At 39.7% G+C, this 16,700-nt stretch overlaps 1 long non-coding RNA gene across 2 annotated transcripts in view; it reads left to right on the top strand.

Moving 5' to 3' along the window:
• Window positions 1-16,700, top strand: part of LOC122868097 — a 42,141-nt gene that overhangs the window by 19,924 nt on the left and 5,517 nt on the right. The window lies entirely within an intron of this gene.

The raw sequence follows: 16,700 nt of genomic DNA, 5'->3' as shown, positions 1-16,700 counted from the left end.
CTCCCACGTCAGAGGAATTGAAATTGAAGTATGCCAATCACTCTATTAGTCAGTTCTCTTATTTCATCATATTCTGTAACACTGTTCTACATAAAGTATTCTAGGAAAACATGGTTAACTCCCAAGGAGATGCTGTTTTCAGTGTTTACACGGGACTATTGTCTTGATGTGTCACTATGCCTGTATTCTTCAGTGTCCCTGGTTTTTGCCTTCAGTTGTTTTTTGGAGCAAGCTGTAGCTTTTTCTCCGTCACCAGCACTGTTGAGTACATTACCGTTACCCTTCAAAGTGTGACATTATCCTCAGAGCTGAATGGCTGCTCCCCTTTTCTCATGTCTTTTCAGAGAGCCAGTCATCAGTCAAATGCTAAAAGAGATGACAATTAGTAAGGGAGGGGGTTGAAAGAGGGAGAAGTTTCTAAATACAGCCATACTGGCTCAGCCCCAGCTTTATCACTAATGATTCATCAGTGCAGGAACCCTCTCTATTTTTTTCCTCTTTCTCTCTCTGTGCTCCTATTCTTTCTCCCTCGCAGCCTCTGATTTCAGACTTCTAAGGGTGATTTGCAATAGCCTGTGTGTGATCATCACCAGGCTATTGTGTTTGGCCGAGGACGTCAACTAATGGAGCTCAAAGCGTCCTTTTAAAGTGCCTCTCGGTCTGTGTCGGCAACAGGTACTGTACCGGTTCCTGCATAATGTAAGGCTTCGACGCCGTGGCGCTGCAAGCCTGGAGAACAGTAGATCACAAGGTTCACACATTCAGACTGTAAACCTCGTTATGTAACTGCACCATAATCACAGGTGGCAGTTCACATATCCTTTGCATGTGTGTGTCTGAAGAAGAGGGTTTTGCCTCCCAGGGAAATGGCTAAGTGGGATTCATTGCCGCTTCCATGGCTACAGGTATAACACATTTTCACTATCTTCAGACCAATAGCAACTGGTAGAAATGAAGCAAAGAGGGAGACAGAGAGAGAAAAAAGGAGGAGGGGGGCTGTTGGTCAACTAAAGGTTTTGGCAATACTAAGGCCATTGTAAACATGACTCATCAGAGAAAAAGTATGTTGACAAAATAAAAAATGGAGATTATAATAATATAATTTAATTTGTAATCTTGATATCAAAATTTTATCTTGCTTGAATGGGTACATTTTAAATGATTGTATATTCATAAATTTGTTTTAAACAAACTCTAGTCAAGACACCATATATGGAGCTGGGCTTGATTTGCTCCACTCACTAAACATTTAAGAAAATCCTTCTAATCCAGTCATTTTACAGAATTTGAACTAAAATGCCTCCATGTAGTGCAGTACTGCGACTTTTCTGCCTGTGAGAAAAAATAAATCAAATTCATCACAAAGGAAATCATGCAACTCCTTTGCCATAGTGTAACTGAAAGCAAATCACAAAAACAGACTTATATGGGATGTCTGAAACACAGACTTAATGTGAAAATGGAAGAAAGAAGTGGCACACTGAGGTATTAAAACAGCAGCTGAGCAGAGAAAGTAGAGAGTTGGAGATAGTGAGAGCTCCTGCCTGTCGTATACAGCCAGGTGTAATTTGCATTAATCAGAAGGGCCCTAAGAATAAACTTTTCACAATCTTTCTGGTGATAGTGATTGTGGCATTTTATCTTTTACAATGACGCTCGCCTAAGGCAGACACTGCACAAGAGCTCTCTTGACTTATTGCTGCTGACAGCTCAATCTCTCTCCATCATAATCAAGAAATATCATCTAAGGGGTTTTGACACAAAGGGAAATACATGCGAAATATGTGCTGTGTTAGTAATGTGTGATTCTTGAAGTTAATGAAATCAGCAGTGTATTTTCCTAATTTAGGTAAAGATTAAGGGAGAGGGATTTAGGGAGCTATTCAAAGTGATAGATTAGCCTAATAGATTGGATGCGACTTTACAGAATGTACAAAACTCCTACTTTGTCACACTCATTCATTACACCTGATTAAAGATGGTTAAATGAATTCCTATTGAATTATTTAATAAATGAAAACTACCCTCTGTCATACTGAATCTTCAAAACCACAGCTACATACTCTCAGTGAACCTTCATCTGCCTCTTTACCTCTCATCTTAACAAATCATTTTGTTTAACACTAATGTGTCTTTTTATTGTGTGGATGCCCGGAAGAGCTCTGAACTTTCATCCTCCCTCGCTCCCTCCCTGCTCGGCTTGTCACTAAGCACCCCAATTACATTATTCTCAGAGACTCCTGTCTGATGCAGCTATTTCAGGCTTTGGAGCCATTCCTGTTCATTTCATTTTTGCAACTTAATTTCTTGTCAGCAGGGATTAGGAATGTGATATTACTGTACTCACACTGGCTGAAATAGTTGTGAAAAGGCCTTCTTGTTCTTGGGCCCAGCTGGTTGTTTAGCATGGTTGTGGTGGTGGAGTGTGCATGTGTGTTGGGGAGCTGATTCACTGTTGGACAGTGTGGAAATAACATCTTACACAAAGCATAAAGCCTTAATTTCTTTCATTTTGAGCTGATTGTTTTTATATCAGTGCTGCAGTGCCACATTAAGTGGTTTTACATAGACCATGATGTCCATAGCAAATTCCAGTTTTACACATTTAACAAAGGAAAATGGTGTGTTTATCAGAAAGAATTTGAGACAAATATTGAAAGGTAATCATGTATAGATATTGTTTATGTTCACATTCAACCTATTGATGTGCATGAGTGTGATGCAGGTCAATGGTCTGCTACTGTAGTTTCCTACACTTCACTGCTAAGCATGATCATAACGTGAGGACTAATACCTGTGTAGCCTGATTCAGATCAACCACCTGGTCCCAGGTCACTGCACAGTCTGTAAAGGAGTTTGTGAGGCTGAGATCAGTGAGAAGTGCCCCAAAACAAAAACAAAAAAATCCCTACATATTACACATGTACATGTTCACAAAATAGTAAGGAAATATGTTAGATGGTTACCCTTATGTTTTTGTCTGATACATACACCATCTTCATTTGTTAAACATGCTTATGTGAAACCCAGACCTGCCACAGACACTTTTGCCAGCATTAATGTCAGTGGAAAACCACTGAATGCTCTGCTTACTGTCTATCACCTGACACAAGAAGCAATAGCAAATTAAAAACAATCCCTCGTTATATTTGTCTGCCAGACCCACAGTTGATTTCCAGCCAGGTTTGATACTGTCAAGCTTGTCTTGAAAAATTATGGGGGATTTGTTCAAGAAAACACTATAGTAGGACATTCTACAACACCCACTACACCATCAAAGTCACAGCAGCCATGACTGCATGTGAGGACAAAGACTGTTAGTGCTTTTACATAATGACTCCTACAACTGCACTTATCATCCCTCTTTCTCTCCGCCTGGTGCTACTTTGAGTCCAGGAAATGGACAATGATGGAGGTTTGATCTGATGGCCATTCTAACTACCCTTAATAATGTCACTCTTATCTTACACTTTCTATTAACCATCCAGTGCCTACATTTATTGAACATATCCTCCAATCTGCTATGCTATGACTTATAAGTAGGTAACCAAGGAATAACAGGGAATGTCTGATTGGCTTGCAGGTGTTCAAGAAACCTCCAACATACAGTTTAACCACTGTTCTAAATTAATGCTCAAATTACTGTAAACTGCAGGAATCATAGTAATTCTTAAAAGGGGCAATATTTAAGAATTGAGACCATTCTCCACCTCCAATCAGTTGTTTTTCCCCCCTTAAATATAATTAAATACTTAAATATTCTCTTGTATTTTTAAAATGTCTGGTTGACATCCTGAAAGGAACTGCAATGCTATCTCCCAGATTCATGTTATGCAAAAAAACATTTACCACATCAAAAATATAATTATCACATATTTTTACCTGTGGAAATTTAAACCTTTAGCATAATAGTCTGTGGCTCTTAAGGCCCTTTCAGACAACGCAACAATAGCGCCTATCGTTTTTCCAACCCAGTTTAGACCACGCCTACTTCCATTGATGAAATCCTCAATGGCTGCATTCCCACGGAAACCACAGTGACACGGGTCCAGCAAAAAATGACCACTACGCTAGCTTGGATAATAGCGACATGGGGCACCGAATATGACGAGTTTACTGAATCAGAGTGTCGTATGTGGTGTAGTATGTGTACCCAAAAGCAGACGACCAGGAAGCGGTATGAGGATGAAGTAGCCAGATGGCTACAGTGTTTATTGGGGTGAAGTGGCTTACATACAGGTACAGGCGGACGGACCGGTAGGCAGACAGGAAACAAACAGGTAACAGGCAAATAGGTAGATACAGGTCCAGGTACAAGGAAAATGGGTTACCGGCTGCATTGGTGGAACCAAGGAAGTGAATCCAATGAGGCTAAACAAATCCAATAGTGAGCAAGTAAAGTTCAAAATCCAGACACAGTCCAAGGGAGACAAAGAGTCCAAACAGAACTCACGGTAAGAATGCCGGGGAACTGAGCACGGGAACAAGGTACAAACAAAAAAGTGCACCAAACAGCAACACATACAAATGTCATACCGACACACAAGACAGGAACAACAATGATCTAACACTGAACAAAGAAAGTGACCCGGACTAAATACTCTAGGGGAGGTGAGACAATGAGACACAGGTGCAAACAATCAAGGAGGGACTAACAATCAAAATTGGAGGGGAAAGCAAACAAAGACAGGGAGTAAAACCACAAGACATACAAGAGGAACACACTACAAAATAACACAGGAAATCACAAAACCTCAAACTATAACACAGAGTGTTGTTGAGTAATGGGAAACATTAATTCTGAATGACTATGAGTTAACAGTTTCCCTGGTAAACACACTGACCTCTGGACCCAGCTCCGGGCCCGGACCCGCCGGCGGCGCTGGCCAGTCTGCCAGGCCTGTGAGCTGGCTGGAGCTCTGTCAAGTGACCAGTTCATAGAAAAGAGGCTTTTATTTCCCTGTTGATGGATTATTTAAATATCACAACACAAATGTCCATTAGAAAATTAATCCAATTAACAGGAACCTGTGGTTATCTACCTTGTTCTCCTGTGAGGTGTTTTGACAGCGAGTCACTGAGGCTTAAATGCAACCTATTGTTAGTTACCGTTATATAAGCTTTTAAAGCCTCATTATACGATAATAGTTATTTAGATCATTTAAGTGTTTACTTTCAGACTGGCTACACTTTATTAAACAGGATGAATCTGAGCTTTCATGCTCCAACAATGAGGTGGTGTTGGTGGTGATGGTGTGTGACACAAGGGTGTGTGTGACAGCAACATAAGCACACTCAAACTTTCGTTTGAGAGTGTGTAGTTTGACATTGTGCATTTTGCACCCACTAAGAACTTTTTTTCCCCACTCAAGTTGCCACACTAAGTACACATAAACACTAATGAATTAGTGTCTTATGTTGTTAAAGAGAGATACAGACTGAAGGGTTTTGCTCATCAGTGAGATATCTTCCATATTAAAAAGAATGGTACCCTGTCTCATTTTGACTGCTACTAGTTATGGTTTAGTATTGAATTGGGAGTCAGTGTAAAACATTGTCGCCACAGAATCATTCAGGTTTTTAAATCACCTGATGAATGTCAGGTAGAAAAGTATTTCCAGAGCAAAACCTTTATATACTTTTTACTTCACCTGAAACTTGTATACTAGCTTTTCACAAGAGTTTCATTACCTAATGTGCTGTGCGGTGCGATGCTGGGGGTGGCAGTCGGGTGTCTATGGTTCACCATGTCCTCACCGTGACAGCACACTGAGAAAAGCTCCTGTCTGCCTTTCCACCGATACCCTGGGGGTGAGAAAATTAATCGGCTCAGGATCCAGTGTCCTCACAGCCACCTCTCCCTCTGCTGACCCTGACCTCTGCCTCTGCCCAAACGACAGACCATCCCTGTGGTGATCAAACGCTGTTGCCCCTCTTCAGCCTTTGTGGAAGTACATTTACTCAAGTACTGTACTTCAGTACAGTTTTGAGGCACTAGTATTAGATGGATATAGAGGACATTTTGTACTTTTTATTCCACTACATTTATCTTACAGCTGTAAATAGTAGTTACTTTGCAGATTACAATTTTACACAGAAACATTATGATTAAACTTAAATAACAGTTCATGAAGTAGTGAAAATTAGCTCCACCTCAACTCAGTATGCATGAGTAATAATAATCCAAATTATAATATATATAATAGTACAATACCCCAGAAAACCATTCTGCATAATGGGTACTCATGCAACTTTTGATACTGTACATTTTGCTGCTAATACTGAATGCAGAATCTTTTAATTCTTGTTTTAATTCTTCTTTTAATAATTGCTACATTTAATTAACTAAACTGAATACTTCTTTCACCTCTGACCTTTACCAACACCAGCAATTAGAAGTTCTAAAAATGCATTGTAACAACAGACAGGGATCCCTTGTTTTTTATTTGAGAAAGAAACTATTGCTCATGAAATTATCTACTGTGTGCTGATTTAATAAGATTTTTAAATAAAATTTGCTGTAGTGTGAACAAATGTGACAACTGATGCTAAACACTGTAATAATTTCTTCATGGTGTTCAAACCAATTAAGTGCAAAGCAAGATTGTTTCCTTATCAATTCATTTTAGGATGTGACCCATGGTACAAGTCACAGTGAGCTCCAACACAATGCTACTACTAAGTGAGGTAATGTTTGGATGGAGAGATGGTCGCTCACCTGATGTTTTCCAGTGGTACCTCCTCTTTCCCATGTGACACTGTCTTGGCAAGTTAATTTTAACAGATGTTGACACTCATGACCCAAAGTAAACCTCTCTACAGAACAGATTAAGTCTTCAGGAACTCTCGGACTCCCTCTCTGTTTCTATAGCTGATATTTTTAGAGCTGGTTTCACACCGCAAAAACACCCAGCTTATTTATTTTCCACGGGCACGACCACCTGTATGGAGGACTGCTTGTCACTCATCCAGTAAAAGACTAATGGAGGGTGTTACCATTATGAATAAAGCCTTGTCCATCTTTAGAACAAAGAAAATGGGTGAATGGACATGCAGTCCACATTAAACTGGTTTATATTCTTCAAAGTTATGAAATCCCCTGCATTTCTTGCAAATTAGCTCACTTTAAATGGCAGAATGAGGACAGGGAGAGCAGTTAAGAGTCAGGAGGCACATTGTGACTTCATCAGAGCTATTGTATGTGTTCGCTCGTTTCTCTGTTCCTCTAACCTTGATGGCTGAACTGCAATGTGATTGGACAGTTTGCGTGGATCACTCAGAGTTAGTCCCAAGAAGGGTACACAGCGATGTGCTCAGGACGTTATACAAAACCAAGTGAAACCAGGCCAAGAACCAGATCACATCTTTTCGTGTAGTACAGAGAGGCGAGAACGAAGATGGCAAGTTTATACTATTCTCTTATTGTTTCTGTGTCTCATTGTCCATTGCATAAGCGATATGTTCATCAAAGCCTATATGTGTTGTTTGAAAGCATCAATGTAGAATATTTCATGTAGTTGTTTTCAAATGTGTCTGTGTGGGTGTGTATACATCTGTGTTAAAATTTGTCTACATTGGCTTCTTTCATGTTTGCATATATGTGCACACAGGAGCGTTTGTGAACACAGAGCTATTTGTAGCAGGTCTGGCTCCCTGGGAACCCATCCTCCATCTGTCGATTCCACACAGCCGAGCCCAGCGAAGCCCTGATTTTACCCAAAATTTATCAGCAGCTGACCTTTTTTCTCAGTGGCATCACAGACCCCATTATTTCGAAGCATCGCTCTCTACTTTCACTTTGCTTTCTCACTCACACTGCCTGCTTTACTCTCTCTCTGTTCCTCTTTTTCGCCAAAATACTCACTCATAAAGACCTATCTTTACTCTCCGTATGCTCTTTCACACACTCAGGCACAGTCACTGTCACACCTACACACACTCGTCTGTAATGTCACTAGATTAGACACAAGACAGAAACAGCAGATTTATACAAAATGGCAAAGAGATTTTGGAAGTCAGATGTCATCACATGATTTAAATGCCATGCAGCACTGGAGGTTGAACAAAGGTTCAAAAGTGTGTTGTGGTATCACTGGTATTTTGACATGCTGAAAAATAGGCCTGTGTGGCCTTGTAAAAATGAATTAACCAGTGGGGCATATGGTGGTTTTGTGCAGGCATATGGTGGGATGCCACTTGCCCCTTTAGCTTGGGGCCTTTTTGATGAAATCTACAAGATGCCATTCATAAGACTGGGCTGAGAAGCTCTCCTTTACACATGAGAGCTGGAGTAAAGAGGACATGCCAGGATCCTGTACTGCATTTACTTAAAGGACCATGCTGTTGGTTTTACATCTTTCAAACCATTATTTGGAAATGGCATACTTTACTGGTGACAGTTTCCTTTTATGCAGCCACTGGTTTCCATTCATATAATAGATGAATAATCAAACTTGGAGAGACATGCAACTACCTTGAGATTGATAATCTATCAGTGAATAGTCCATAACTGTAATTTTATTGTTAAAGTTACATTTTTGTTTTGTTATTGTGTAGTTGCAAGCAAGGGACTTTTTGAAAATTGCACCCTTTGGTGTGTTCATGGACACTCAGACATCAAGAGTTTCAGATTTGGGTGGCAACCAGCAACCCTTCTACTGTAAGATAAAACCAAAATCACTTTTTCTTTTCACACTATCTATGTTTGCTAATTGTTTGTCTCCTGGGTTTCATTATCTGACATTATGGTTTTTGATTGCAATGCTTTTTGCTAGCAGTCTCAAGGGTCTTTGATATCAGGGCATCTTTGAATGCAACAACCAGAGGAATTTTCAGAATGATACATCTGATTTGTATGGACTAAAACATCCCACTGAAATAGCATGTTTTTGCAAATAAATATGTATTCAGTGTATTCCTTTATCTTTCAACTGCAATTCAGCCTTTGCATGCACATCCATATCTGCATTTGTGCGTCTATATAAAAATATATCCCTCAGAATGGTAGTATCAATTGTTCCCAACACTGGAGTTGTCCAGGTTGGGCCCAGTGTTGCGTGGCAGGAGCTGATAGTAAGGCCATAGCAGTGCCGTTGCGTCAGCTTTATTCTCCACTGAGGCTTTACACTAATTCACTGCATCCGATCCCACAGCAAGGCGCTCAATGGCCCCGCTCACTGGCTCCAAAGGCCAAACATTTCTCCCATTGTTCCCTTGAGAGAGGCCGGATTTAAAGGGATAGCTGGGGAAGGGGATGATGTTCAGCAATATTTTTTTTTGGACGGCAACTGTTTACAAAGGTGAAGTTCACCAGAACTTTTCGTCAGTTGTCAGTGAAATTCTGATAGCAAAGTGCATGTACCTATACAGTATATGTATGTGTGTGTGTATTTGGGTGTCATTAAACCCAAGGTAACCCAGTGGGATTCACTTTGGCTCTATTTGAGATTAAGCGTTTTGAGTTGCTGTCCCTCTTTAACAGCTCTCTCTGTGGGCGTGTGGATGAGAAGTGAGAAATAGACTGAGGCTGTGTGAAAGTTTTAAAAATCAGCACTCATTTTAGTTGTGGGAATCACAGTGTTGGGAGAGAAAATACAAACTCAGTATGTACATGGATTCATATCAATCAGTCATCTTGAACTACTGTAATTTCTAAGAATCCTATTTAGGAACTATCTGAAAATTTTGTCCAGTGGCTTATGCTGATTAAATGTCTACAATACCATCAGCAATCATTGTCAGTGTGTTTTGCCTTTTCCTGTTTGTGATCTTGTAAAATTCAAACTTTCTATCATTTGTTGAATTCATGGTTTTGCAGCCTTTTCTTGACTTAATAGTCCATGTGACACTTGGCTTGTGTCATTAGCCCTTTTGAATTAAGCCTTTAAATAGGTACTTTGAAGATAAATGCTCTCACTGATCATATTGTAGTGGCTTCATGTTAAAAAATTAAAAAAATGTGTTCCCTGTGAGCAACAAGTGACTTCTATGCCTTTAGCTCTCTTATAGATTTTCTGACCATGTATAACCCAGTTTTTGACCAAGCAGCAAATGTGGCTATGTTACTACAGTGTATAAACAGTTGTGAATATGCAACATATATATGTAAATAAAATAATAAACCTTTATTCACTAGATCCCCTCAAAACAGTATTACAAAGTACTATAAAGCAACCAAAGTAAAGAATAGCAAATGCAAGAATGTATAAGCAAAGACAGCTTTACATTCAAATGGTTAATTAATGTTGTATTAGAATATGATATAATATGAATTTAATTTGGACTTGAGGTTGTCGTACCTTCTAAAACTTTGTTGGGTGGAGGACTTGTTCTTATGCTCAATGGAAAATAGTTTCAATACACTGGAGACTTCAGAGATGGAGGACCCAAACTTATACTTTTATTTTAGCTTTAGTGCATCTAATCCTCAGGCATTAAAGCCTAAAGCTGTGCACTCATAACATTATCCAACTCAGGAGACACTGGGATGGGGTGCTCTCATTATAGCAATGAGCCTCGTGAGTGAGCCCTCATGTCACCATTAGGTTCAGACCCGCAGCACCATGAAAGAAGAGGTACAAACTGACAGTCACCACTCTTCTCCATTACACTGATGGGGAGAAGCTCTCATTAACCCGACAATACACACGTCAGTAAGACTAGGAACAGAGAACACCCTCTGAGGTTTTGTCTCACCTGTAACTCCATCTCACCCCTTCTTAACTCTATCATCCTATTGCATATCTGACAAACTGATGTGAAGTTAACGCTTAACCATAACTCAGTAACAGCTTTTTTAATGAATTACTGGGCCTAGATCTGTCAATATGAATTTCAGAATGACTTTAGGTACTCAGCTCATGTAATAGTCTTTACTCCTGGTCGTTGTCTAAAGCACTGATGTGGCTGCATCATCCCTGAATAAAAGCCATACCAAACCTTTGCTTTTACAAAGCAATATCTCTCTCCTTCATTTTGGGAATTTCATTTTTGTGTTGGGGTGCTACTAAGCTGCAGCACACTCTGACCATGGCACAAGTGTCCTAACGCAGCAGGATTATTCACTGTGTTGCATCAGAGCTTCACAAGGCAATAACAGTAGAGGACAGGAAGATCCCAAGTAGTGATGCTTCATGCTCTCATTTTGGAGGACTTATTTTATTTTTGGCTCATTCGCCACACACAAGAGCTCAAGTGGCTGTGCCAGTAGCACTGTACAGTAACCTCAGTGACCTGGCCAGTAATGCATGACAGATAGCGCTTGCTCTGCCATGAAGTGCGTGTCATTTTGTTTCACAAAATACATTACTATAAATTACATTGACTTGGTATGTGTGGTATGATCTTCAAGTAATTTTCTATTCTGTTAACACAATAGTGATTCAGCCTACAGCTAGTTCATTAAAGCATTTGCTCAGCGACACAGGAACTGATGCATTTTGCCTTTCCGGTAGTAAAACCTCCCCTTTTTTGTAGTATCCAGAAGAAAAACTGGCTAGTTAGCATAAGCAGTGATAATTATTATGACTTGATGGGCTAATAAAAAAGTGCAAGAAACAGAAACCCAAATATTCTCAGTTAAACATCTGCACACAGTTTGATCTCTGTGAATTTTAGAGCAAAAACACTACAGCAAAACTGTCACTTGAAGTAGTTCACCAGAGAACCACATAATGAACAAATTCTCATACATACTCAGAAATATGATGTGGACAAACTACATGTCTTATTGGATGTTTTGTAATTCTCATATCTTTTGCAAACTCTTTCATTACAATTTCACTTTCCATGCTGATAGTGAAACATGTCCAGCAAGAGCTATCTTAGCAGCCAGGAAATTGAGCGTTTAATCTTTCAGTAACTGGAAACAGTCCTCTAATTACTGTAATTGGCTGGTGAGGAAGCGGGTGTGGTGGCATGGAAAAGCCATGGTGGCACTCTGATCACCGGCCTCTGACTGTCCTCTGAACGTCATCGCCTCTGCTGCTTTATCACCTCCGACCACACTATCCTCCTGGATTGTGTTTCACCACTTTGCTCTTCACCTCCATCCCCCCTGAAGACCCCACAGGGACAGTTTCTCTATTTCTGTATGAGTAGAAGACCTGCAGTTTTCATTAAAAGCTTTATTCCTGGAAGCATTGGTATAATAATAATAATGTGGAATGATAAAATATTGAACATAGTATTTTTAGGAGTAACTTAATTTTCTCCAGTGTTGTACCAATTCAACAATGGCTAAACTTTTACCTTTAGTCTGAGCTCCTCAATTATTTTGAAGCTAGCTGGAAGGGAAACATATCAAACTTCAACCCATTAACCAATCACTTAATCAATACAAAACAATGTCACAGGTGTCTCCCCTTGCAGTCTTGTGGTACTATTGTAATGTATATGAGGTAAAAGGAAAACACATATTTCTATCAGGTCTATTTCTCCATTATTAACTCTAATAGTCTAGCAATTGTTTCATGAATTGACTCAATTGTTTACATCCATTTTGCCCCATCTATTTTGATATTTTGATGCACTGTGTACCAACTCTTTCCAACTGCCACACGAGCAAACAGAACACGAAGAGACCAAATTGAAGAAATAAGGCAAAACTCCAAGCTAAAAGTGTCTTTAAACAAGACATTGCTTCACTCAAAACTCCCTTTAAACCAAAGAGATTTTTTTTTTTTTTTTTACCAAGAAATGGCAGTTTTGGAAGTAACTGAGATAGGAGGAGTGCAAAGGAGAGCCGACAGTGTGACAGTGTATGGTGCTGTCAGCCCGACTTAGTGTCAGGGCTTGTACTGGCCGTGCTGAGCTGGTGTCACAGTGAGTCTCCAAGGCAGAGCACCAGCAGAGCGGTGACACTCCCAGGACATGCGACCTTTTCCCAACAGTCACCCTGGACTGCTCTCTCTACTGGACGTCTCAGGAGTAGTCATTTGCATCTTATTAACAATCTTTTTTATACATCAGCTTCAAAATGTGTACAAAGCAGTCAAGTACAGTGTCATGCAGTTGTCTGTTTCAACAAGATTAGCCACTGTGGTATTTCCGATACTCGTATATTAATGTCATCAAAATGCCAGAATTAATTTTATGATCTTCGTCTTGTAATATATATCATTGATGTTCCCACTTTTTCTCAGCCTTGTCTACTTCATCTTCAGTTTGTTTTCCCAGAGTGTCTCTCGGAAACCTCCAGTGACTGGGTGTGAACTCACTGCATTCAGCTGAGGCTAACATGTGTACAGCAGGCAGAGAGAGCAATTAAATGTACTGGCGTGAGAGATTTTTCAGCTGAGAAAAGATGAGAGTGGCACCCGTTACTGAACACAAAATGTCTTTTGGTTGCATTGGATCATGGTCTCTTGAGGCCTCTGTCTGTAAATAGTTTGGTAGCTATAACACTTCTGTGATGGATTTCCCTCTGCAGGCGTGTTGAATTTTGTAAAAACTGCTGCTCTAGACAGCCGCTCTTGCTCAGTCATTCTGAGGGACTGACCTTTATGGTCGATGTTTGTATGGATGAAATGGTGTTTGATGACTAAAATGATGTCATGTTGTTTTGTTTGGTCTGTAAAAAAAAAAGAATGATGCATAGCTATATTTATTAGCCAAGGCTCTAGGGATGGCAATGTCAGTCGGTCAGTCCACCACTTTGGTCCAGACTGAACTCTATCAACAGCTATAGGATGGATTGTCATAACATTTTGTACATACATTCATGGTCCCCAGAGGATGAATCTTTAGTGATTCCCTGACTTTTCCTCTTGCGCCACCATGCGGTTGACATTGGTGTTTTTTAGTGAAATATCTAAACTATTTGATGGATTGCCTTAAATTTGGTCTGGGTGCCCAGAAGATAAATCCTAATGACTGTGGTGATCCGCTAACCTTTCCTCAAAAGTAAAAGTTTTCACTTATCTAGTGAAATTTCAACATCTACTACATGGATTGGCACAAAACTGCATAACAACATTCATGGTTACCAGACAATGAATCCTATGACTTTGGTGATTCCCTGACGTCTCCTAGAGTGCCACCATGACGTTAACATTTGTGGTTGAAATGTCTCAACAACTACAGTACTGGATAGATTGCCATGAAATTTGGTCCAAGTATTTATGTCTCCCTCAGGATGAACTGTAACAGCATTGGTGATCCCTTCACTTTTCAGCTAGTGCCTAGTCAAAATTTTAATTTGTCCAGTACTTTGGTTTATGACCAAATACCTGCAAAATTAATGACATTCCCATCAGCCACAACTATATTTTGTGTTTAGTGCCAATTTTTTCACATTAAACTAAGATGGTGAACAGGTAAACATTACACTTGCTAAACATTAGCATGTTAGCATTGTCACTGGGACAATGTTAGCATGCCGATGTTAACATTTAGCTCAAAGCACTGCTGTGCCTAAGTACAGCTTCACAGAGCTGCTAGCATGGCTGTTGTCTTGGTAAGTGCTTAAATGTTAAAACCTACCTGTTTAGCCTTGACAGGAACTGCTATTTGATTTTTCTTTTTCTTTATTTTTATCTTATTCCCTACTTTTAAACCTAACCTCCTGTACTGTGTTGGTAGTTACACTATGATTATTTTAATATTTACTTGACTCATTTATTGAGTGGATTTTACTTAAGATTTCTTTTGAGAGAATGTTGAGAGCTATTTTATCAGAGTTTGATAACACTAAAATAACATTATTATTCCTAATGTCTAAATTTATTATAAACAGTTTTGGCTGGCACATGTCTATCTTAGGATTCAAAAAAGACCTTTCATTCCTCTCATAATAATCAGAGGCCAACGTTTGTGGTTCATTTGTCTGTCTGGGTCCTCTGTACTCCTCCCAGCCTTTTCCACAGGGAACATCTAATCAACTCCTGTGTAATTGGAGCTGTGTTAAGATGATCTGCAGGAGTGGGACGTCGGCTCTAATCACACACACACACACAATGTGAACTGTAGCGCTCTGGCAAGAGCAATTATTACTTCAACATCGGTACCTTTGGTTACAGTGGAAAACGGCATGTCCACAGGGAGTTGGAAACCTTAATAAGATGCTGTACATTTTCTCACTTTTTCACCTTGGAACCTTTAAGAGAATGCATAATTATCCAGACTTTGTGGACTTTTCATCTGTCTGATGTAAAAGGTTTATCAGTGCCCACAGTGGAGGTTTGTGTTCTGTCCTGTCAGACTTGGCTCTGCATAAGAGCACTGTCATTTTTACTGTGTGGATTGATTTGGGAAGTGGAGAAGATTTATAATGTACTATATCTGATCATAACTGTTTACAGGCCAGTGTTCTATCCTTTCCCATGGCATAAATATAACTGAATTAAATATAAAACAAACTGCATCTGTTAAGAGGAAGTTTCATACAGCTTATTTGTGGAGGAAAAAAACCCAGCAAATATTATCTTCCATATTACCTGGTTTATTTCTGTTTCTTGTCCAACATCTTGGTGATAAAAACCAGTGAAAATGGGTTTAACAGCTTGTCACAGTCATCTGCCGCTGGTTGAACAAAGTCTTTGCAGAACTTTTGGATTCGTTTAGCACCATCACCAAGCTGTGCGTCTGTTGAGCAATTGACCAATTTCATTTTACTGTGTCAGACAGATGTCGTTCCTTCCCAGTTTCCTTCCCCTTTTTTAAAATCCAAAATGGGGCATCACTTTGTGTTTGTTCTTGTATTCTCCCTAAGGAATGATAGAGTGCTCTGTGCTTTTATAGACCTCAGCACTGCTGAGCGTGCGGCTGTCCAGCAAAGTACTGCACTGTCAAAGAAGTGAGAGTCCCAAAGTACAACAGGACTTTCAGTATTTTGCGGGGTCAGTGTGGAGTGCCTTCTTCTCCAGACACCCTGGCGTTAAATCAAAGCTGGGTCAAATGCTATCAGACTACATCTCTGAATCACAGTTGTTCTCCATTTTAGTGTTAACAGGTTTGACTCAAGTGTTATAACCAACCAGGAAGGATTTATTTGAACCTTTAATGTCCTGATAGACTGAAATATATAGCTAAAACAGGGAATTATAGCTACAACAACAATGATGGAATAGAGTAAGACATGAAACAAGAACTAAGCGGACAAGACCTGTTCAAAAGCACAGGTAAACATTCCCAGTTCTTTCTTGTTCTGTTGTTGGTTGCAGATTGCCCACATTTGCCATCTGCTTCCTTGACGCCTGTTTTCTTTTTATGGATGCTGGTTACCTCAGCCAATGGCTAAATGCTGTTTCAAGCAGACATCTCATCAAAATGCATGTAAAGCTGGGTACTGTCGCTATAACACTGATGTGTTTCTGTCTGCCAGTTATAAAACGGGCACTTTTCAATTTCAATTTGAGCTCAAATTTGACATCTGATCTAAAAGATCTGTATAGAACTGAGGAAGCTGACAGCTGCTTTGCACTTGTATTGTTACCATGATTCATTAAAGAAATACTACTCATGTTATTTATTAAAATTCACACTTATACAACCTCATCAACCATTTTTCTTTTTTGCTGAATGAGTCAAAACTATTAATGCTGTGTATGGATCTGTGATTAGGCTCACAGCAGCTGAACAGGATTAATCATCCTCTACTCCAGCTCCTGTTCATTTCTTTCCAGTCAAGCTATCTAATATTATTACTTCACTAATTAACTGCAGCCGGTGGTATTTTTAGTATCTAGGTCAGCCTGGCGTCC

This window comes from Siniperca chuatsi, linkage group LG20 (assembly GCF_020085105.1).
Source record: "Siniperca chuatsi isolate FFG_IHB_CAS linkage group LG20, ASM2008510v1, whole genome shotgun sequence".
NCBI classification, from domain to species: domain Eukaryota; kingdom Metazoa; phylum Chordata; class Actinopteri; order Centrarchiformes; family Sinipercidae; genus Siniperca; species Siniperca chuatsi.
This window is presented reverse-complemented; position numbering and strand designations above follow the sequence as displayed.